This window comes from Triplophysa rosa, unplaced genomic scaffold, assembly GCF_024868665.1.
Source record: "Triplophysa rosa unplaced genomic scaffold, Trosa_1v2 scaffold85_ERROPOS2132958+, whole genome shotgun sequence".
NCBI lineage: Eukaryota > Metazoa > Chordata > Actinopteri > Cypriniformes > Nemacheilidae > Triplophysa > Triplophysa rosa.
In genome coordinates, this window is record NW_026634871.1 from 2876 (window position 1) to 27091 (window position 24216).

A 24216-nucleotide genomic window follows, 5' to 3' on the forward strand; every position below is an offset into this window, starting at 1 on the left:
AAATTTCCACGAACCCACTAAAAGTGCTTCCTGGCAGAGGTGTCAAACCCAGTTCCTGGAGAGCCAGTGTCCAGCAGAGTCTACCACCAACCACAGCTGCCTTGAAGTTGCTAGTAATCCGCTGAAGGGCTTGGTTATCAGGAAAAGTTGTGGTCTGTCAGGCGGCAGCGTGCATTCTGCCTGCCCCGTCAGGAGGTCAGGGAGGGCCAGTGTCACAATGGATCTGTTTGATCTGTCTGACTACAGATCAGAAGATTCCAGGTTCGACTCCTGGCTTGCTCGTTGCACCTGCGCTCCTTTTCGTGCCATGGAACGTACGCTGACCTGGGCAAAAAATAGCTCAGTCGGCAATCGGTTCCCGTGCCTTCGATAGCTCAGTTGGTAGAGTGCAGGACTGTAGGCGTCCCACTGGTCATCCTTAGGTCACTGGTTCGAATCCTGATCGAAGGAAGCATCTTTTTAACCCCTTTTAAATGACCATTGTTTATAAGTACTGGTGAAAATGTGCCATAGGGCGTCCAAAACCACATTCCCTGACCGGGAATCGAACCCAGGCCGCGGCGGTGAGAGCACCGAATCCTAGACACTAGACCACCAGGGAGTACATGCGTGTGCGTTATTTCACAAACATGTTATTGTTTGAGTGAAGAAACAGACATACTAAAAAATGTTGCATACATTGCAAATGTTGCAAATGTATGGCATTCTTTGGATGACCATAAATAGTTCATTTTAGATAAATTACAATACTATACATTACATAAACAGACGTCCTTTTGTTTCTTTGAAGGAATGTAAATCGTCTACGTTGTACATGTAATGAGAGTAAAGTTACTTGGATGAACGTGTGGAATTTGAGGTTGTGCCCCAAACCCCTAGGCATTAAATTTGATTACCATAAAGTGTCCATTTTAGATCAATTAAAATATTACACAATTACTGTATAAACAAATGTATTTTTATTTACTTGAAGAAATGTAAATTGTCCTGGTTGTACATGAAATAAGAGTAAAGGTGCTTAAAAGTGATTTGGTTTCCTGATCCCGCCTACAGCGCATGCGTGAGAGTGAAGCGAGGCGTCCCGTGCAGGAAAACCAACCGCCAACGCGAGTCTATTTTAATTTAGTGAGTATTCAAGATGTGTCTGGCAAACTATGGCGGTTTGATTGCTAATTTGTTTTCTTTAAAGTGACTATGTTTAATCTGTTGGCATAGTATAGTTTTAAAGGGAAAACTGAATTTGAAAGTGCACGTTCCCTTATCCTTCTCTGATGACATCAGTTACAGTTATAAGAATATACATGAACTTTTCTCAATAACAAATGTTAACTCCCTTTCAACTGTCAGTCTGCTGCAAGTTCCATTTCAGAATGAAATGACTACCTGATCAAATCTGCAGACTGGCACAGACTTTCTGCAACAAGTCCAGACTGAAAATCTGAGCAAAAGTCTTGTAGTGTATTTTAGCCTTGCACTTTGACTGATTTTGTATCCAAATATTCGATGTACGTTAGCAAATCTAAGAATATGAGAGGTATTCCAATATAGCTATTTTTCATATGTTATAAGCATTTTTATAAATTTTTATAAATTTTTTATAAATTTCGTTAGGTTTTTTTTAAGGAATGAAATGTTAGGCTGGTGCCCCCTTTTTACCAAAAGGGGGCACCAGCCTAACATTTCATTCCTTCTCAGAGTGAGGTCCTCGTGATCCATACAGAGCAGAAAAAGAAGAAATCTAATGAATCCAAGGGGGGTCTTCGCCCTTTTGGGGCTTGATATCTATCCTTAAAAAATCAATAGTGTTCCATCACTTCATGCTTGGACTCCTAATGTATGCATATGTTAAAATGTTTTCCACTTGTTTTGTTTTGGCAGATGCCCTTGTGTATAATGGAGCAAGTGTTTCTCGCCCACAGCCTGATAGGAGGTGTTCTGCTTGTAACTATGATGATCTTCGCCAGAGCGGCGTTACGCTCCAGCAGAACACAGGTCAATAATCTCACATATCATCTGCCATTCCACTCACCTCCATGAATCCAGCAAAACCTCCTCAGATAAACACTGACTGAAGCTCATCTGTCCTCAGCTCAACACCTAACAGTGACGGCAGAAACAAAACAGAGCTAAAATTAACAATGCTAATAACAAAAAGCAATTAAGGAAGCCGTTTTCACTAGTGAGGGACATCAAATCGAGTAATATTTTCCTCGTTTGTTTTTATTGTCATCAAAGGGTCTGTGAAATGCGAAAAGGCATACATAAGCTTATTACACTTACCAAACTTGGTTCTCAATGCAGGCAGGCAATTTTTAAATCCTGTCACTGTGCGCAGGCAGCGCAGCCGGTCTGGATCAGAGTTTTATGGTAGACAGAGAAGGGGATTGCTTTCGGGTCTGTTCTTTAGCCTCAGAACGCTTGGAATAGTTGCACTTTTTGAATAAACAGCATATGTTGCCGTATCTTTACTTGTTGTGTTTTACTCAAACTGTTAGGTTTGGGGGAGTTATGTGCTCACGGGTTTGTGTACATGGGTCTGTGCACTGGTAAGGACCCTGGCTCACTTCACATCAGGACATTGAAGACTTATTTTCCGGTGACGTGACTGCTTCATCGTGTTGTGTTACTTCACAATTAAAATTGATCAACAACAGGCAAAACCAACATCTCTCTTAATTTTTAAATGATGTTACGTTACATATCCATGCACAAATTTAGTCGAGTGTTCATTTTAACTGTTAGATTGTGTTCCCTGCCTGTCTAGCAATGTTTGTTTTTATATCAAATAAAGTAAACGTTTGTCCTTTCAAAAGTTCTGTCGCAATTCAAGATTTCAGGTAAGGGAACATATAAGCAGCATCAATGTTCGCTGTTTTTTTTTGTGGGGGAATTTTTAGGGAATGAACATTTCAGTGCACTGGAAGGATTTTGTGAATGAGACAGCCCTTACATTTTACATTTACATTTAGTCATTTAGCAGACGCTTTTATCCAAAGCGGCTTACAGAGAGTTCAGGGAGCAATAAGCGATACTGTATGTCATACAGGAGCAATAATAGGTGCTAATACAAAGTTACTAGTTTCAGCAAAAGCTAGACCAATACCAGTTGAGAGGAAGAGAGAGGGTTAGTTTTTTCTCATTTGTCTGTCGAGTGTTCACAGAAGAGATGGGTTTGAAGTCTTTTTTTGAATGTTGTGAGAGATGTGGTTGACCGGACTGAGTTAGGAAGAATGTTCCACCAGGAAGGAGTTGTGGAGCAGAATGAGCAGGAATAGCAATTTACACTGTTACGTAGCTATATTATGGGTGTGGTGCAATGGTGTTTCATAAATGATTGATGGGTTTGACACCATTGACCGTTTGCGGGGGGGTATGAAAGGCATACGGAACTTTTGCCCGTAACGGTTACCGAACATTTCTTCTCCTCTTGATTCCGGAGGACATGAATGTCTTGCGACATGTTTTAATGAGGTGAACGTGTTTGTGGCCATGTTCTTGAGTTCTTGTATGTTTGCTTTGATTTAATAAAAAACAGTTTTTCACAAAATGGGGAAATTAAGAAGTAGATTTTGCATGTAAAAACTGGTTTTTATTAAATCAAAGCAAACATACAAGAACCCAAGAACATGGCCACAAACAAACTAATAACAACGAGATCTCGTGCGAAAAATGAGACAACGATACATGACGATTGAACATAAACTCAAAACAATGAACAGGTCAAAAGTTTATATTGCAAGACTGTTTTGTACGAAATAAAATAACTATGTTAAACTAATTACAGCTGAGAAGTGAAAAAGTAAACAAATATAAATATATTAAAATGAAAACTAAAAAATAATGAAATCGAAAGACATGTCGATGTTATGGCTGTCTGTAAATTGTTTGAAAATGAAGAAGCTGACCTACGTTTACTGGCTAGCAATTGAAATGTAGACTAATGTTTAAAGCGGAGGTATCATGCTATGTCATGCATTCTGACTTCTTTACACTGTTAAACGCACTGGCTTCTCATGCTTAACATGGTCAACTTGTTAAAAACGAGTTGGACGTATGACGTAGTATTTCTGTATTTGATACACTCCACCAGCACTCCAACTTGTTTCGGAAAGTTTTTTCTAATTCTGGATCCCTGTGTCGTCACAGGGATCCTATTCCTTCTATTGTCCATTCTCCCGGAAAAGCACAGCAAGGCAAAGGCGAAAGAGCCCGCCCATGAGCCAACCGACGAGCGAGACCCGCTTACCATCAAGATTGGGCTGCGCTGCAGCTCGTTCCTCTTGCGATAGTGAAGTTTAGGTGTAGCTGTTTGTTCACGGCATTTCAGTGATGGATGTTATATAAACGGTGCATTAAACGCTGGATTTAGAGATCTTTTGAAACTGATAGATGGCGCGGTCCCAGTGCTAAAAGATGCCGGACACGAACTGTACGCGGTAAGTGAAACTAAGTCATAAATCTGTGTTTTCTTGGCAGTCGGCGTGTACGTGCACAATGTACAAAACACGAAGGGATTAATGTGATGATTAGGGCTGCAGCTACAGATTCTTTTACTAATCGAGTATTCTACTGATTATTCCCACGATTAATCGGGTATTCGGATAATAAGTACTTTTTCTTTATTAAAGCAATACTAAATATACAAGATAAAATAAGACAGGTCTCTTTTAAAATGAGTAAAAACAAGCTATATTTAGTTTCCTTTGGTTTAGAAACACCCTTAAAGTTTTTATTGCTCGAAATATTGCAAACATAATATCTGTGAAAACTAACCCATTTAGTCATTCCAACTGCTCATAAACATTACTACAATTCTTAAAATGCCATATAATTCAAATATATAAATACAAACATGATATAAAAAAATAGAAAGAATAATTTCAAAGGTAAACAACTACGTTCGGTTACGTTTGTAACCTTCGGTTCCCTGATGGAGGGAACGAGACGTTGTGTCGAACCGACAGATGGGGTTCGTCCTTGAGAACCAATCGCTTCCGACTTCTCTAGAAAAGGCCAATGAAAATTGGCGAATGAAATTTGCATGCCGGACTCCGCCCCCGGATATCCGGGTATAAAAGGGAGACGGCATGCCTCATTCATTCACCTTAGTTCTGAGGAGCCTGAGACCTCTCACGACTGCTGCAGTGGACAGCACGTGTTGTGGCAAGAGGACACAACGTCTCGTTCCCTCCATCAGGGAACCGAGGTTACAAACGTAACCGAGACGTTCCCTTTCTGTCGGTCTCTCGACGTTGTGTCGAACCGACAGATGGGGTTCCAATGGAAAACGCCATAACACGGTGCCCTGTCACAATCTCAACGAAGCGACGGTGACTGGCCTGGGCGTGTCAGCCGTGAAGCTACCGCGAAATTGTAACCTACCAGTGGGTAGGTAGGGGGTCCCAGAGCTTTCTTGAAAGGTGGGAAGGCCCCTACCTTCGGCCTCACAGGCGGCGGCCTTGTTTCTCTAACAGCGAGAAGCCGCCCGGAACCGTAAGGCCACTGGGTAAGCGCTACTTCCTCAAGCGGGGGATGCGCTACAGAGACCACTTCCTACCACAGGGAGGAGACTAGTGGAGATACCAACATGGTCTCACCGATGGGGGAGAACTCATGGGAAGAAAGTGCGGACTGAAGGAGTTAACCGCGAGGTGGAGGTCCACCTAAGGAGGTCATGGGTTACCAAGGTGGGAACCAGCATGAGGATACATCAGACGGAACCGCCCTGCTGGGGGGTTGCAACGTCTGGTAGCACTAGGTCCGGTTAGAGCTATGTTGCGAATAACTCAGGTGATACCCGGCCTAAGGGGCAGGGCTGCTCTGCCCAGCCCGCCCACAGGAGGTGCTTCTAGTGATGGATGGAGTGCCTGTTCTTCACCCAGTGGGGGAAGAAGGGAGGCTAGTTAGTACGCTGACCCCCTTAGGAGAAAGGGGGGGAAGGTACTGTCACAGGCGTACACCCTACCGGTCGCCGGTCTTGCCTGATGCCCGCAAGACTCGAGCTGACTGGTTTTACGCGGAGGCTGTAGGACCTCGCGAAGGTGATGGGTGTAGCCCAACCCGCAGCTCTGCAAATGTCTGCCAGAGAGGCGCCTCGAGCCAGTGCCCACGAGGAGGCTGTACTCCGTGTGGAGAGAGCTCTCACCCAGTGGGCGTAGGCTATCTTAGGACAGGTACGCCATCGACGACGCCCATGATCCAGTGCGTCAATCTCTGTTGAGACAGCCCTCCCTGCTGATCTCCAAAACAGACAAAGAGCTGCTCAGAGCTCTGGGCTCTGCGTGCGGTCCAAGCAGAGGCGCAATGCGCGTACTGGACACAACACGGATGGGGTTGGGTCTTCCTCCCCGTGGGGAGCGCCTGTAAGTTCACCACCTGGTGTCTCGGGGGAGTGGTGGGAACTTTGGGCACGTAGCCGGGCCGGGGTCTCAGATAGCGTGAGAATAACCGGGCCCGAGTTCTAGGCAATCTGTGGACACGGAGAATGCTTGTAGGTCCGCTACCCTCTTGAGCGTCCTCCCGAGAGCCGTCTTCATCGGAAAGTGAGAAAGAGCGGCATCTCCGAGGGGCTCCAGGACCGCATCAAGGTCGTAAGAGGGTACGGAGCGCGGGTGAGGGTAGCCTTCCCGCGCCCCTTAGGAACCAAATTGATCAGGTTGTGCATGGCCTGATGCCATAACGTGCCCTTCCCCTGGGAAAGCAGGTCCTTCTCAGGGGAATGGCCAGGGGGGAGCTGTCGTCAAGAGCATTAGCTCCGAGAACCAAGTCCGGTTGGGCCAGTATGGCGCAACTAGTACACTTGATGCTCCTCTTCCTGACCTTGCACAGGGTCTGTGCATGAGGCTCACTGGGGGAAGAGTACTTCGCTTGTCCCACGGCCAGCTGTGCGCTAGAGCCTCCGTGCCGAGGCAGGGAGTACCTTAGCGGCAATGGGTGGTGTCCAGGGAGGCGAAGGGGTCTACCTGAGCCCGCCCTGACTGTCCCAATGAGCTGGCTACGCGGGGGTGGAGTCGCCACTCTCCGCGAGGCGTCAACTGACGAGAGAGCACATCGGCTGTCTGGTCGTGTATATTAAGTGCTATGCGACAGGGGATCTGCCACCTGGGGGCGTCCACAGGAAGAGGCGTAGAGTCACGGTTAGTGCATGGCTAGCCTGCTGGTGTGCCACGCTCTCCAGGGAACTCGACTCTGTAGCCAGTGTTGGAGCGGTCTCATGTGCATCAACCCGAGGGGTATCACCACCGCGAGGATGCCATGTCCCAGGAGCCTCTGATTTCGGCCGTGACTGCTTGAAATATTCCAGGCAGTTCAACACTGACTGAGCGCTAGTCGTCGCTGTAATGGAGACAGAGTTGAGTTCCATACCAAAAAAGAGGATGCTCTGCACAGGAGGAGAGCTTGCTCTTTTCTGGTTGACCTGTGGTCCCAATGATCTAGGTGCAAAAGCACTAGGTCCCTGTGTGTACATAACAGATCTTCCGATGTGTCAAATGAGCCAGTCGTCGAGATAGTTTAGTACCCGCACACCTCTCTCCCTGAGGGGAGTGAGGGCGGCTTCACGATCTTCGTGAAGACTCGTGGGGACAGGGACAGACCGAAGGGGAGGACTCTGTACTAATATGCCTGACCTTCGAAAGCGAACCGTAGGAACGGGGATGACAAGGGAGAAGAGACATGAGAGTAAGCGTCTTCAGGTCGATTGCCATGAATCCATCTTGACATCTGAAGATGCCAGGATGGCTTCTGCGTGAGCATCCTGAACGCAGCTTGAGTAGGTGCCTGTTAAGGGTACGCAGATCTAGCGACCCCGCTTTTTTGGGGACGATGAGTACGGCTGTAAAACCCGTTGAACATCTCGGCTAGAGGGACGAGCAGATCGCTTCCTCCCAGAGGGGTGGCGACCTCGGCCCGAAGCACGGGGCATCCTTGCCTCTGCTGAGGTTAGAGGATGCCCCGAAACTTGGGCGGGCGTCGGGAGTTGGATGCGTAGCGAGACGGAGTATCCCGTAGTCACCGTGACGGTTTGGGAAGCTCTTGTCAGGCTCCCAGGGACGAGACAGGGAGGCTAGGGGTACGTTCTGCTTCATCGACCTCCCGGGGGTGGTTCGATGGCTGGCAGTGAGGATCCCTCGCCGTGGGGGGGACCCCCGGGAGGAGATCGCTCTGCAGTTTTACCTGTCTGGCGAAGATGTAGCACAACGCCCATCAGAATGAGAGTGCTTGGGCTGATATTATCCTCGACATTGGGTCTGCCGCAACTCGAGTTGCCGAACACCTCGTGAGAGGGTGAGAGCGGCTGTGATAATACCCAGACGATGATGTGGCACAAAGCACCGTCGATTGAGAGTGCTTAGGCTGCTGATTATCCTCGACATTGGGTCTCGCCGTGACGCAAGTCGAGTTGCCGAACACCGTCGTGTAGAGGGTGAGAGCGGCTGTGATAATACCCAGACGATGATGTGGCACAAAGCACCGTCGATTGAGAGTGCTTAGGCTGCTGATTATCCTCGACATTGGGTCTCGCCGTGACGCAACGTCGAGTTGCCGAACACCGTCGTGTAGAGGGTGAGAGCGGCTGATATAAACGCCCAGAGAGGGAGAAAAACTTTAGAAAGGTATTCTCGAACTCCCTGGGGTCTTCCCATGAGGGCCGCATTGGCTTTCGCCGCGGCTGCTGATGGGGTGGTGGTCTCCTCTTCGATGTCTCGAAGAGGACCAGGGCTGCTGGGAAGCAGACGGTGCACGGGATCTCGGCGGCCAGAGGGCGGTCGAGTCGCGGCTGGGGAGGACATACGTGATATCCTCTATCTGCTCCCTAACTGTCGAACCCGACATTATCACCAAACAGCCCCCCCTTGCGAGATGGGTGCATCGAGAAAGCGGACTTTCTCAGAGTTACTCACCTGTGCAAGGTTCAGCCAGAGGTGTCTCTCCTGGACCATAAGTGTGGACATCGCCCGACCCAGGGCCCGCGCGATCACCTTGTTCGCCCGAGAGCGAGGTCGGTGAAGCGCGGAGTTCCTGCATAAGCGCTGGGTCGGTCTTACCCTCGTGGAGCTCTCTCCGCGCATTGGCCTGCAGGAAGGCCATAGCATGGAGAGAGGGGACAGCTTGGCCCGCCAGAGAGTAAGCTCTCGACACCTCAGATGCCGAAAAGCCTACGTGCTTTGGACGGGAGTTTAGGTCGAGCCCGGGGGACATCGACGTATCCTCTAGCTGCCCCACCATCGAGGGAAGAAAGGGTGATGGAACTAGTTGACGTGTACGCGCCGAAGGGGGCGTTCCAGGTCGTACTAGGTTCCTCATGCACTTCCGGGGGAACACGGCACTGAGGGCGAGTGCGGCTTGGAGCCGCTCTCAAGCCCGAAGAACCGTGTATCCAGCCGCGAGCGTTGGGAGAGGCAGTGCGGCGCACCGCAACCCAAAGCCGGCGGCCCGGGAAAGCATGGCTGACATTTCGACATCCGCTTCTTCCTGATCTCGACCCCCCGAGGGAGGGAGCTTCAAGGAATGTCGGAGTCTGATGCCAGTAAGTCACCCTCCGATGCTGCAACAGACACCTCATCATCACGTACCGTGTCCGATACGTAATTGAGGAATAAGACGGCGGACCGTCTTATGGGGAATNGGTCAGACGAGCAAAGCGAGGTGCGAACGGTCCGCGAGCCAGTGGCTGACGGATTAGCGCTCACAGTAATCCTCATATCACCCTCGCTGCTCGCCGTAGTGGGCGGCAGGGCCATAGTCCTGCCGTCACGGAACGGGAAGCAGACAAGGTGGTGGCTGAGTCCCGTGGGAACACAGCCACCCGTGACGCAACGTCTGAATCGTCAGCCACCCGCAGTGCATGCAGGACGTATCCACAATATCTGCCCCAGCGTACTGGAAGCAGATATCGTGTCCGTCCCCCTCCTCGATGAGTGTGTTGCACCCAAGAGAACAACGGGACATGCCACGCTGGAGAAATTTTCTCTTTTAGAGAAAAAACTTGAACACTTCTGGAACCGCCGAGACGCCCAGGGGAAGTCGCTGCAGGAAGGGACAGTCCGCTGCACCAGGTCGTAGAGCCGGCAGTCTTGTAGCGAAGTCTGTTGATCACGAGCGAAGGCTCCGGAGAACAAAAAGGTGAATGAATGAGGCATGCCGTCTCCCTTTTATACCCGGATATCCAGGGGCGGAGTCCGGCATGCAAATTTCATTCGCCAATTTTCATTGGCCTTTTCTAGAGAAGTCGGAAGCGATTGGTTCTCAAGGACGAACCCCATCTGTCGGTTCGACACAACGTCGAGAGTCCGACAGAAAGGGAACTTCAGCTTCTGCATGATGCATTTAGTTTATATAAATTAGTTTTAGTTTCTTTTTTTACTATTAAATAGTAATATATAGCCTATGACGTTTATTTTGGCAGGTTGTCGGAAGACGCTTATTTTTTAGTATGTCTGTTTCTTCACTCAAACAATAACATGTTTGTGAAATAAACTCTCAGAGCAACTCTGGAGATGAAGTTCATGTCCTCATTCAACTCAGGCGCTGACAAATTCATGAGCATCACGTGTGTAGCACGGTAAACTGTGCAGTTCATTCACTCAGACATGCAGAACAGACAGATGACATATGTAAATAACAGGATTCGGCATCCACTAGTGCGCATCTAGTTTTATGGACTCAATGCAGCCGGAAAACAAGTTTCACTCGCAAACTAGACTAAAACTAAGTGAAATAGCAGTTCACCATTTCAATAAGCTATCACTTATTTATCAGCATGAGTCACACGTGTGAGCGTGTGAACAGACTAAAATGCGTGTGTCTCACGGTGAATGCGTGAGACTTGAGAGCCGGTAACATGAACAGAGTTTAGCGGGCTGTGCGTCAGTAATAACGGTCCGTGGGGAAACGCAGCGGTCCGTGTGTACTGTAGTTAAATGGATTAAACAAAGCTTCGAGGCAACAAAATTTGCCTCGATGATTTTTTGTATTCGAATTACTCGAGGAATCGTTTCAGCCCCAGTGATGATGTGTTGTGTGCTCGTGCTGTAGTTCCATCCCACTCTCCCGACTAGTCCCACCTATAGCGGCTCGTGTTTTTCCGGAAATAATCGTACAGCTGTATCTGTCTTTTGTAAATTTGATCAAACTAAATACTCTTCGAAGATACGACGTATGCAATACTACTGTATAGGCACTCAAGATTAATATGAAACTGAGTGTGTTGCCCGATCTTTAATCCAAGCCGCGCAGTTCTATGTCAAAATAAATGTCCTTCTGCAGACTTCCGTACGTATTTCACATTGCATCCTTGGAAGGAGACCCGAAATGCACAACGAGAGGTTTATTCTCAAACAAGACCTTATTTAGTTAGCTTATTTTGTGGTAAAATTATTTTTTTTTTTTAAGTGGAGTAAAACATAAGGGAACAAAGAATGACATAGCAATAAGCATTACAAAAACTGCACAAACCTAACCATTTTTTTTTTACTTTCCCATGGTATAACCCCTAAAACACGAAAAATTCAGAAAAACAACGTCGGACTAGCAAATCACGTGGTCTCACGAATTCAGCCACTTCGCTTTTGAGACGCTCCTGGTATTGAGGACGGAACAACATCTGGCTGGTTAGCTTTAGTGAGACATGTATGAATCCAACGTGTAGATGACTCAAAGCCGTGAATATGCAGAAAGTCATAAATATTAGAACAACGTTTCAAAACCTTATATAAAACATAAGTGTAAAGCCTGACAACTTCCTATCGACTAAAACGCATATGTTAAAACGATAAAAATGTTTACCATAGAAAAACAATTTAAGATGTGTAAATATGTTTTTTGGATATGTAAGTCAAAAAGTCTTGAGCAAAATTGTTGTTAGCACGAGATAGATGTTGCATCCACGTTGTATATCGTAGTTTGGTATTAGGATTTAATCATTTGCTCGTAAGGTAAATCTGTTCATTAAGACAAATAGGGTATCATAGTAATTATATTTACACATCAGGTTATTAGAGAAGTGTGAACTAAATTATGACTTCCGAAGCACTGGTTTATAGCGGACATGCAATTTAAGAAGTGTATCTTTATGTCTGTCATTTGCTGACATGTGAGATTTGGAATGGGTAATGCATGTGGGCTTACCTTCATATGCCGATGCACGTCTACATCACTGAAAGACATGGTGAAGGCAAATTAAAATGCAATGTGTGTTTGAAAGTTCTTATAGAGCAGTCAAGAAAAGATGAAAACACAAGCATTTGGCTGAATATGATAAATAAACTAAGTAAATTTTTTTTTAAAAAGACCATCAAATCAGGGGCATAGATACATGGTGGCCATGGGTGGCCACGACTACCCCTGAATGATGGATGGCCACCTATCTGGCCACCTCTGTTGTGCGAAGCAGTTTTAAGATGTGTGTCGGAGTTTACGGAGTGTTGCGCAGATCATTTAGCGAATGCACTGAAAGTAACGCGAGAACATTACTCTCGCGTTAATATGATGTCATACGCTGACGCACTGACGCAAACAGTCTGAGCGCTATAGCTGAACAGCTGCTAACCGCTTCGTGACAGTGCACTGTCTGTGTACCATGGAAGTTCATCGCGAGCAAAAGGATCAGGTCAGTAAAATCAGTCTTGTTTAACTGGATTCCATTCATTAATTACATTTTCGCAAAAGTTTAAGTTGGGGTACTGCAATGTTTATTTTCTATACAAAATGCTAACTTACTGCAAATGATAGCTAGCAAATTATTTTAAAATAATGTTGGCACATGAAAGCATTGCGAATAAATTTTTACTTTACGTTCTTTTTGTATGTTTTGACCAGCAAACTATGTGTAATGAAGAATTGGTGTAAAGTACAGTAGAAGTTTAAGAATTTATGTCTGTTTTGGTCACCCTAATAAAATCACTGGGACTTACCTGGCCACCTCTAAAAAAAAAAAGTTCTGGCTACGCCCCTGCATCCAATCCTTTAAATCAGGAACACTTGAAACCAGAGCATCTCTATCTTGAGAGCACTATACAGCATGTTTTGCTCATTAGAAGTCAATTCACAGCGCTTCAGATGATGCATTGTCTGCACAAGTTGACCATTTTTCTTGCATGCTTTAGCCACTTTTTAAGTTTATTTTAAGGATATATTTACACATGTCGAAAGTTTCCTAAATTTAACTACATTTTACCACTTACCTGTAGTACACAATCCAGCACGCAACCTGTCCAATCTGTGTATGACAAAAAAATATATAAAGCCGTGTATGAAAAAATATATAAAGCTATTTACATATACAAAAAATCAAGCTACTTCATATCCTTGCAGAGAAGACCTCTATTGCTCAGTTGCTTTGTGTAAGAAAATATAGCCTAGTATATTCAATAGACACTCAAAAACAAAACATAAGAAAATGGTGAGGATAAAATGAAGAAAAGGTGATTCAACGTATACTTTGTGCATGTAAAGTTTGGATCTAAAGCAAACTGTTTAACAACAACAATTAAAACCTTGTTTAAACTAAAAGTAAACCGAAACACTTACTGTAGGATGGAATGTCTACTTCTTGAGTTTCCTTGCTACACAATCAGATGTCCAACACAAAATAATAAAGAGGTTTGATGCTGAAAAGAACTCAGAGTCTGCTCTATATGTCAGTAAATCTTAGAATCGTGTCTAGGTGTTAAGGGGTTGCCACAGTTTAACACTAACCACTAAAACAGATGTGCAAAGACAACTCGTAATAACAGGATGTGCGAGATTTGACTATTCTAAATGTTTTAAAGAATATCAGTTTAGAATCATATAAACAGTTATGTTAAAAGGCATACCTTTGATAGAATCACTTTCATTTTTAATCTAAAAAAATTATTTTGAAAACCTTATGCAGACTTATTTTTATGATACAACCTGGAGGCATGATATAAAACACATTCATGAAATTAACATGTCGTACATTCAATTTAAGGTTTCTTGCTGTTCAATCAAAATCTGCTTTGTGTTTTAAGGAATCACCCAACTGCCTGCTGTGATGCTATGAACACTAGCAATAAAGATGTTTTTTTTTCTTCACCCTTGGTTGGTGGACGCACTGGCATCTTCTCAGACAGAAGGAAAACAGTCAGGATAGGGGCAACATCATGGACACCATTTAAAGACACCGCTCCATGCAGTTAGGAAAACATGTGCTTTAATTATACAGTGTTGTAGACACAGTTTGAAGAATGGATACTCAGAATTTATTTTTTTTTAATTTTTCAGAAACATGAACGCTGGAAGGTAACCGCTCTTGGTGAACACTCGTGCACGCATACAAACATTTATTGGGTCAAGCCATTTTCATGGAGGCCCCTGTACAATCAGACACGTGTGAGAATGGTTTAAGTTTTAAACAAAACAGATACTGATGAATAAAGCGGATATGTTTAGAATGTTAGTAGCAAAAGCTGTTTTCTGATTAGTTAGAGATATAGCGAGATTATAGTTTGTCCCATAGAATGCTTCGGGTACACACAGGTCAATTGGTCACGCATTGCCCGAGGGCGAAAGCCTCAGCTGGCGATCCTATACAACGCATCCCTGTGTCGAGATAATACGCTCGCTCGTGAAGCTACACAAATAACCGGTCGTAATCCGGCCAAATTTTCACGCTAGGGATGTAAAACAAATCATACCCGATTAAAACGTCCGACGCTGTCGCCCTGCCGGATGAAAACTCTGAATTACGTACCGCTTAAACGTCACGATGATTTACGAGTCGGTGTGTTTGCAACGCTGGAATGTCTGAAACAGTTCTTTCAGTGTAACGGCAGGAATGTGATCTTTCAGCCAACGTAAGTTTTACCACAGTTCTATCACAGCCTATATATAGAGAGAGAGAGAGTGCTTTATTTAATTACTTATTCATTCCTTGCTTTGTTTATTTGTTTATTTACTTATTCATTCCTTGCTTTGTTTATTTGTTTATTTACTTATTCATTACTTGCTTTGTTTATTTGCGTATTCATTATTTATTTAATCACTTATATAACCAATTCTTTCTTTAATCACTTATTTGCCGATTTATTGTTTTATTTAATCACTCGTTGCTTTATTTATTCGCGCATAAGATACGCGTCAACCTCATTAAAACATGTCCAAACATGATCTCCGGAAAAGAGAGAAAAATGTTCGGTAACCGTACGGGCAAAAGTTCAAGAGTTCAACTCCAGACGTGGGCAATCCCTCACGACGTGGACAGATACTGTCAAAGGGCAAAAGTTCAACACAAAGGGGGCAGTCCCTCACAATGGGGCAGATACGGTCAAAGGTCAACGCAAAGGGGGCGGGCCCTCACAACGTGGGTGGTCCGGAAGTAATTCAACCCCCCGCAAAGGTCAAGGGTCACCATCAATCATTTTGACACAATGACCCCTATATATACTACTACTGCCCTTATGAGAAGGCAATACAAGACGCCGCTGGTTTGCTGAACGCAGGGATCTTGATGGGGTGTAGGAGGGTGTGAAAGTATGCCGGTGCAGATCCAGTGATAGTCCCTTAATATGACTGACTTACTGATCAGTGCCCTGACTACTGAACAAGCGGCCTGATTTTTGTTGGGGGTTTTTTCGTGCAAAAGTTGTTTCATAAAATTAAGGATGGAATATTTGATGTCTTTCCTAAGTTTCGGTGCTTTGAGTGCATGTTGCCATGCTGTCTATGGGGGTCAGTAAGCTCTCGGACTTCATCAAAACTATCTTAATTTGTGTTCTAATGAAAAATGAAGGCCTTACAGTGCTGAAACGGCTCGAGGGTGAGTCATTTATGACAGAATTTCCATTTTGTAGTGAACTATCCCTTTTAATATTCAGGTTTTTGTCCTTAACTTAGTAAGTAAAAAAACTACAATAAAATATTATTTCAACAAATGATGGTATTCTATAAGTATTTCATTTAAGAATTTTTGGTGTGAGACAAGCAATATAAAAATGAGAATGAAGCCGTTCCTTTGGAAAAAGCCTCACGTGAAGGGGTACAGTATGATAGATCTGATAGATTCTATTATTTTGTTATTGATCCAAAATGATACCGTAGTGTTGTTCCATCTTGTTCATATGCCAAAACTGATAGATCGAACTATCCTTGGATGTCAGAGGGGAAGAAAGCAAGCAGGAGACGAAGTGATGTTATAATAAAATGAGCAGTTTATTGTAGAGAGAAATCAAAGTTGCCATTCAGATGTTCAGATGCCATTCTAACTCTGCCCAGAACTCCATCTAGAGTTCACCATATCTTCGTCTAAGTTTGTCTGACTTCGTCTTTCCCGTTATGGTTGTCTTCAAACAAACTTTATGTTGGCTTGAGAAAGTCTAGTCTAAAAGTTTAAAATAGTGTCGAGTTGAAGAAATAGACTGTGTGTAAGTGTGTGTATGTTTGAGAGTTGACAGTTGAAGTGTGAAAGTAAACAACATCAGCTGAACATTCTATCAATGCAAGTCTATGGGATTTTTGGGAAGTTTGATCGGCTGTTTTACGGAAACCATAAGTCCGATCCCTTAGAAAAGATAAAGCACACTTCCTCACACCAGTCTGAAGATAAGTGTGAAGTTTGGTGACGGCAGCGTGAAAGTTGTAGGAGGAGTTAAGAGTCTCAGAAGAATGATAATAAGAAAAATATAAACATAAAAAAGAAAATAAGTCGGACATCAGGCAGATTTTGAGAGACTTTTTTCCACTGTGTTCCGCACATTCGGCTAAAGTCTCAGTTGCCCTTATGAGCTCATCTGGGAGTCAGATCATTCCGATTGGATGTTCGGCTTAGTGAACCAGTGCACAAGATGAAAAACAGAAGTGACGAAGCCAACAATCAACGATGTCAAGATGCACATAGCGCTGTTCTCTCTCTCTCTCTCTCTCTCTCTCTCTCTCTCTCTCTCTCTCTTTGCATTTCTCATTCCAATAGACAGTTATATATCTACTGTATGTACAGCCGTGATTTCAATACATAGAAATGCTGATTTGAAATTAACATTTGTAATGATCTCTTATTTTTTCCGCGGCTGTATATATCAGCCATTAGGGACATTTCACAAATTCGTCTGTGTTGAGCGAGATTTGCATGACATTGGTAAGCAAGCTAACCCTGTTGGGTTTCAACTGTCAGCTTGGTGTGTCAGGGCAACCTGCACACTCAATGTGAGCCGACCTCACAGCCTGCTTTTTGTCTGTGGTAGTTCTCCATGCCGGCATGGTGTTTACCCTGCTTTAGGATAGCAAAATACAATGACCTATCGATTTCTACAATGACCTATCGATTTCTTAATTTTTAAAGAAAATGTTTCACTTCTCTTTTGTTGTCCAATCCAATTCTGCAGTATTTTAGCACAAATTATTTTATCATTTAGTAGAAGCCAGTATGGATAAAGTATTCAAGATGAATGTTTTCAGTTGACAGATCTGGGTCTTAAAGCGAACCTAATGGAGAACAACTGACGTGAAGTACAATAAGAAAAAAAAAGAATGTTTCTCTTGCGTGATATAGTGTAAGATTAAATTGATTATTAACCATCTTCTTTTACCTGCAGGCTGTTGTTGTGATGAAAACCCTGTCAACAGTGGTGGAGTGAACAGACCTTCACCACACAAAGAACCACACAGGCACATTACACAGTAAAATACTTTTCTATGTTTGTAAAAGGTAAATACAATGGTATGATAGAAATAGGATTGAGCTAGTATTTGCAAAACTCAGATATTTAATGTGATTCATATTAATAGCTGCACAAATGCCAATCATATCTTCTTGGTTATGTGATATTTCTCCTTGATATGTATGACCTTAGTTATCTAACCTAATATGTTACTCACTGTGCAAAGAATGTATGCTTCTTGTTATTCTGGACTTACTTTTGATAAGCAAATAAAATAGGTTTCTTAAGTTATGTTGTGAAGCCTAGCAAAAGTAAATATTTTTTATCTAGAGTATATAGAATAAAAAAGTAATGCAATTGATTACACCCTGTGTATGGCATTGTATGCACATATTCCTACATACAGTATGTCAAATAAAATTGAATGTAAGTATAACCTGTCATCTGTTGTCCCTTGCAACAGATGACAGGTTATACTTACATTCAATTTTGAGTGTGGCTCGGTGGCTAGCACTGTTACCTCACAGCAAGTGACTGTGTGGACTGAAGTTTGCAGGTTTTCCCTGTGTCAGCTGTGTCGGTGTCTCCGGTTTCCTCCCACAGCCCAAAGACATGCAGGCAGGTTAGGTTAATTGAAGTTTCTAAATTGTCCCCCCAACTTGTGTGTGGATCAACTTGTGTACAAGACAGACTTGTGTATAGATTGACTGATTCTCGCCATGAATATAGCCTTACCCCAAACGCGTCCGCATAGCTTCTTGAGCATACTCATCCACCGATAAGTGTGGATAGACGGTTCGACACATTACATTAAATTTATTCATTTGGCAGACGCTTTTATCCAAAGCGACTTACAACTAGGAGAGCATATAAACATTTTGTCAACACGCTAAACAGTACCGTTAGTTTACAAGGCCATGCTACTAGGAAGATTAAAGCTGGAGTTAGCAAAGGAGAGAATGAACAACAATATTTTTTTAGACAGACAGTCAGACAGTTATTGGTTAGTCAAATAAATGCAGACAGGTGTGTTTTGAGCTGTTTTTTGAAAGTTGTGAAGGATTCTGCAGTTCAAGTGGAGGCTGGCAGTTCATTCTACCACAGGGGAACCGAATGAGTAAAGTTTTTTGCAAGTGATTTGGTACCTCGCTGTGATGGAACAACCAGGCGTCGCTCATTTTGAGACCGAAGGTGACGGGAGGGGATGTAGACCTGAAGCAGTGAGTTAAGGTAAATGGGCGAATTTGCCGTTATCGTTCTGAAGGCCAGTGTCAGAGATTTAAACTTGGTGTGGGCGGCAACTGGCAGCCAGTGAAGTGAAATCAGGAGGGGTGTTACATGGGTTATTTTAGGCTGATTGAAAACCAGACATGCAGCTGCATTCTGGATCATTTGCAAGGACTTGACTGCATTGGTTGGAAGGCCGGCCAGTAGAGAATTGCAGTAGTCCAGTCTTGATATGACTAGAGCTTGGACTAGCAGCTGAGAGGCAAGCTTCGACAGGAACGGCCTGATTTTACTGATGTTGTAGAGCACATACCTGCAAGTTCGAGTAGTTGCTGCGATGTGGGAGGTGAATTTCAGCTGGTCGCCGAGCATCACCCCCAGGTTCCTCGCAGACTTGGTGGGTGTTGTAGTTGAGGATCCGAGCTGAATGGTAAGGTGGTGTTCAATTGATGGGTGGGCCGGTATAACCAGGAGTTCTGTCTTGGAGAGGCTGAGTTGTATGTGATGCTCTTTCATCCAAGAAGAGATGGCAGAGACACGGGCATCTTGTTGAAAAGAGAAATAAAGCTGTCTGTCATCTGCATAAAAATGGTATGAGAACCCATGTGCCTTAATAATTGGACCCAGGGAGGTGGTATATATAGAAAAGAGGAGAGGAGCAAGAACTGATCCCTGAGGAACTCCAGTTGTCAGCTGGTGAGATCTGGATGTCTCGCCAGGATACCTTAAAGGATCTGCCTGTGATATAAGAGTCAAACCAGTTGAGTGCAGTTCCATAGATGCCCAGTTTGGAGAGAGTGGATCTGGTGGTTCACAGTGTCAAATGCAGCAGAGAGATCAAGCAGAATAAGGACAGATGACAAGGATTTAGCCCTTGCCTGCCGTAGGTTTTCGACGACAGACAGGACAGCGGTCTCCTTAGAATGTCCTTTCTTGAAGCCGGATTGCTGACTGTCCAGAAGGTCATGCTGTGAGAGATAGGCAGAGAGTTGGTTAAATACTACCCTTTCGAGGGCCTTGGAAAGGAACGTCAGGAGTGAGATTGGTCTGTAGTTGCTGACCACTGATGGGTCGAGTGTTGGTTTCTTGAGTAAAGGTGTTACCAGGGCTTGTTTAAATGAGGTGGGGACAGTACCAGTGTTGGAGGTGTTTATAATGTGTGCGAGTTGAGGCAGTAGAGATGGATTTGAATTGCTATTTGAATTGCGATGCATTGGCGGGAGGTGGAGGGGGACAGAGAAGAGAGTAGAAGGTTGAGACGGGTTAGATGCAGTTTGGTTTTGTTTTGAAAGTACATTGTTTTGGCTGCAGATATATCAGTAGCGAAGGAGTTAAGATGTTGATACTTCGAGAGATCAGCAGGGTCTCTAAACTTGCGCCACTTCCTCTCAGCAGCCCTTTAGCGATGGTCGCAAAGAGTCTCAGAAAGCCACTGGCAAGAGGGAGTAGCATGTGCAGGCCTAGAGGTAAGAGGGCAGACACTGTCAAGACAGGATGTTAAGGTTGTACAGAGCTTTTGACAGATGAGTAAAGGGTTGTGGTGGGTAGGGAGGAAGACACATGGATGAAAAGCAAGTGGGAGAGAGGGAACGAAGATTACGAAGGAAAGAAACAGGGTTGGGGGGAGGTGAGATTACAAGGAGTGTTGGAGTGAACTTTATAAAGAAATTGTCAGAGACATGCAGGGGAGTAACTAGAATAGTATTAGTAGTGCAGTTACGAGTCAGAACAAGATCTAGCTGTTGTCCTCCTCTGTGGGTGGGAGGCATGTTGGCCCTGTGAAGGTCAAATGAGGAGAGGAGAACTAAGAAGTCGGCTGCTTGTGGTTTGTCTAGGTGGATGTTAAAATCTCCTAGCATTACCAGTGGAGTGCCGTCTTTAGGGATAGAGTACAGCAGCGTGTCAAGCTCTTATAAGAAGTTTCCCAGTTTACCTGGAGGGCGATAGATGACAACACAGTGTATTTTTGATGGATAAGTGATGGTGATTGCATGGTATTCGAATGAGGAGTTGCTGCAAGGAAAAGACAGAAGAGTGAATTTCCAGGTGTTGTAAACAAGCAAACCTGTTCCCACTCCTCGCCCAAAAGGACGAGGAGTGTGGGTGAAGTTGAAATTGTTGGAGAGGGCCGATGGAGTAGCAGTGTTCTCTTTACAGATCCATGTTTCAGTCAGTGCCAGAACATTGAGATTAGACTGACTGGCGAAGACCGGGATGAAGTCTGCCTTGTTGACAGATGACTGGCAGTTCCATAGCCCTACAGCCAGACAAGCAGACTGCTAGGGCTAGTGCAGAGTGACTGCAGATGGTGCTGAGGTCTCCGCTCTGTACGTTTGTGAGTGCGTCTATGGTGGACAGTCTGAATGTACTGGAAACACATGTTAGTAGCAAAAACAAAACAAAACAATGGACAGTAGGAAAGTTAAATAAAAAAAATCAAAGCTTAACCTGGCATGCCCTGCCGTTGTCTTTGCTCGGTGGAGTCACGCAGGTAGAGTCGCAGGTCTTTACCTCGTCGGTCTTCAAACGAGGAGGGTTGCACATGAGGGCTTCCACTGCCGAGTCAGAAATCAGTGCTAATATAATACAGGCTCCCTGATTGCTTAATGGGTCAGTGATTGCTTCACAGCTGAGCCCACTTACTCAATTAACAGCTCAAGGTTTCAAAGTGACTAAAAGTGATAGGTGAAAAGTGACTCAAGCTCTAGATGGCTAGGTGCTAACAACAGCTACTTAACAAACAACAGTTACCTTAAAAGCAGTGCAGGAAGTTCAATAGTCCTTTGTTAACAAATAGCTACTAGTCCAGTTCAAGCATACACAGCAAGTTCGCTACAGCTACAGCTAGACAGACAAAATGCTTCTCACATGCGCACATTGGTAAACGAGTGGACTTGGCTGATTTAACACATTTTTTATGCATGCGCTGCGGCCGGACTATACTTTTGCCTTAACGCGCCACAAACGCACACATGAGGGGTTAGATGCTGAATGCCGTTAAGGATAAAAAAATACATAAATGTCCCTTGCTGAAACCAGGCACAATCCAAGAATGTTCTACCACTGAAATCATTTTAGAAACATTATTTTAAGGTCGAAAAACTACAAAGTGTTTTTCGAAAGTGCACAAACTATATTTAAAAGCCGTAATTATACTTGTACTTAGTTGCAAAGTTAGCCAATACTTCTACTTCGCAACTTTTAAAATCACAAGTCACATTTGAATTAATATTCAAACCTTTGACCTGCATTTTGGTAGCCAATAAAGAAAGTATCGTAAACGGATTGACCAATAGATTTTGCATACTTTTGTGTACAGAGAAAGCACTTGCTGGAGAAGAGTGTGCACATATAACAAACACTTGCACTAAAGAAATACAAACACATGGATTTTGCATTGTATTTTTATTCCGCTTATGGCCTTATTTTTAGCTATGGTTATAACATTCATCTGATTATAACACGTATTGTTGTCATCCTAATTTCTACATTTATTTAATTAATTTCTGTATTGCACATGGCAATCACAGACATTGGTTTTGACATTTTTTACCAATAGAGGATGTCATGTGAAAATCCTTAACTATTTCACAAAAACTCTGGAGAAAGCACATGCTGGAGAAGCACCTATAAAAAACACCTGCACTAAAGGAACACAAACCAATTTATTTTCATTTAGCCTAACACTAGTTTATTATTTTCAGCTATTAAAGGCGAATTTATAACATTCATCTGGTCATCATAACATGGTTTACTGTGATCCCAATTTCTGTTTATAAATTCCTTTATTGCACATGTTAGTTACTGACTGATTTACCACTAGCGAATGTGTAAATTCCTGATTATTTCATTAAAAAAATCACTTTACTTAACCCTAGATTTTTATTTTCGGACATATGGGGGCAGTTTCCCGGACAGGGATTAAGAGTGTAGTCCTAGACTAAAATAAATGTTAAGGCTGTCCAAACAAAAAACTATGGAAGCATATTGGTAGCAATTTTCAATCCGAAATGCCAGAGATGGGGGACTTGACTCGAGTCAGTCACAAATTTTAGGACTTGAGACTTGCTTGACAAATATTAATAAAACACTTGACTTGACTTTGATTTGCTATTCATAACTTGAGACTTGACTAGGACTTTAGTAAAATGACTGGAAATAACTTCTCTTTTGTTTAAAAATATCTGTTTTTGAACGCACCGCAATGGCGCAATCTAACCACGTAATGCAGCAGGCAAGCAGAGAGAGCTAACGAATAAGCTTTGACAATCGTCACTGAACATGGAAGGCGCTACACCAAGAATAATTAACTTGGGGTACCAGGATTATGTGCAAGACGGTGCTAAGAAGATAAGATATACAACCACCACCACTTCGCATTTCATTCGACACTTCAAATCACAAAACAATGTAAGTGACGATGTCAGTCCCACTGTTTTAAACTAGGCTAGCGTTTTGGTCATGTTAAGAGTGGATAAAAATCAACAATCCAAGGCACTTGAATATTATTGATAAAATATAAAAAGCCTTTATTTCATCATGGCTTTAATATTTTAAAAACAGGTGACACAAGTACTGCACACCTACACGTTGCAGCTAATGAGCCTTCCTCAGGGTTTGAGCAACCTGTTCACGCTGTAAATTACAGGACAATTGAATTGAAAAATAATACAAAGAGAATGCATCTCAACCAATATTACATGCCTTTTCTCTGTTCATTTATGATTTTGTTGATTTTTATTAAGGTATTTTTGATTTTATTCTATATTGGGCGAGATACGTTCTCTTTGTATTATTTGAATTATGTTTCATATTGTAACAGCTGTACCTAAATACGTTTCATGCTTTTATGTTGGCCTCATTTCCGTTACATTTATATTTTAGGTTATGTAGTTATAATTTTTATTTATTTTTAGATTTTTATTGTATTAACAGCTCAGCTGTTGGTGGACACCTTTTGAGTAGAAATGCATATTGCAATTTTTTGGTTTCAAATAAAACTCCCTTCAGTTTTAACCTATTCTTAATATATAAATTTAGTTAAATGGTCAAACATTTTTATGACTTGCTTGTTCGAGTTGACCCATTCTAGCCTGCCACCGACTGGCGAGATCAGCCGGTTGCAGGCGGGGGAGGAGTATAAAGAAGGTCTGAAACTTCGTGCTTTCCGTAAGGAGCTGAACCTACAGCAGACCACAGGATATTATTTTCTTTATCACGGATTAAGTGAATATGATAGGAAAACTGCCGTGGCCGAGAAGTGCAAAACAAAACAACAAGTTGCAAAACTAAAAACAAATCTAAAAGCAAAATCAAAATGACAAATCTGAAAACGCAATATCAAATCTAAAAACAGAATAGCAAAGCTTAA

The 24216-nt window shown here is 43.4% G+C and overlaps 1 long non-coding RNA gene and 2 other non-coding genes across 3 annotated transcripts; 2 read left to right on the plus strand and 1 right to left on the minus strand.

Moving 5' to 3' along the window:
• The first annotated feature begins 363 nt into the window (after positions 1-363).
• trnay-gua (transfer RNA tyrosine (anticodon GUA)) lies at positions 364-450 on the plus strand. Its single transcript is given in 2 exon segments — positions 364-400; positions 415-450. It is a non-coding gene; the product is annotated as a tRNA-Tyr (tRNA).
• A 79-nt stretch (positions 451-529) lies between these two features.
• trnae-cuc (transfer RNA glutamic acid (anticodon CUC)) lies at positions 530-601 on the minus strand. The gene has a single exon. It is a non-coding gene; the product is annotated as a tRNA-Glu (tRNA).
• Positions 602-1768: 1167 nt separating this feature from the next.
• Positions 1769-17982, plus strand: LOC130551266 (uncharacterized). Its single transcript, XR_008962568.1, has 2 exons — positions 1769-1992; positions 17553-17982. It is a non-coding gene; the product is annotated as an uncharacterized LOC130551266 (long non-coding RNA).
• Positions 17983-24216: the final 6234 nt, after the last annotated feature.